This window comes from Pelmatolapia mariae, linkage group LG16_19 (genome assembly GCF_036321145.2).
Source record: "Pelmatolapia mariae isolate MD_Pm_ZW linkage group LG16_19, Pm_UMD_F_2, whole genome shotgun sequence".
NCBI classification, from domain to species: domain Eukaryota; kingdom Metazoa; phylum Chordata; class Actinopteri; order Cichliformes; family Cichlidae; genus Pelmatolapia; species Pelmatolapia mariae.
Window position 1 is genome coordinate 20,950,178 of NC_086241.1, and position 478 is coordinate 20,950,655.

A 478-nucleotide genomic window follows, 5' to 3' on the forward strand; every position below is an offset into this window, starting at 1 on the left:
TTTCTTCAAGCGGTCAGCTGTGTCCAAATAACGCGAGAAACTGCGTGCTTGGCCACAGAGGGGAGGTGCGCTCGATTTGAGCGCCTTGAAAGCTGACGGGGCGGGTGCATCCAGTTTTTATTAGTATTTCTCTTAGTGGCCAAGTTAGCTTCAGGCTTGTCTCTTATTCAGTTATTACCGGTGGCTATGAATTGAATTAATGTCTTAAAGATTTTTTTTAAAAGTATTGACATGAGTGACATTTTGTATATTTATTATTTATTTATTAACCTTTATTTAACCAGGAAGATCCCACTGAGATTAAAAACCTCTTTTTCAAGGGAGACCTGGCCAAGATAGGCAGCAGCAGGTGTCTCACAGTTACAGAAATTACTCAAACACAGGCAGCAACAACACACATGCAACAATAAGTGAAAGAATACAAATAAAATAAAATAAAATTCAATAAAATTCAAATAAAAATAAAAAAGTCAGTTAA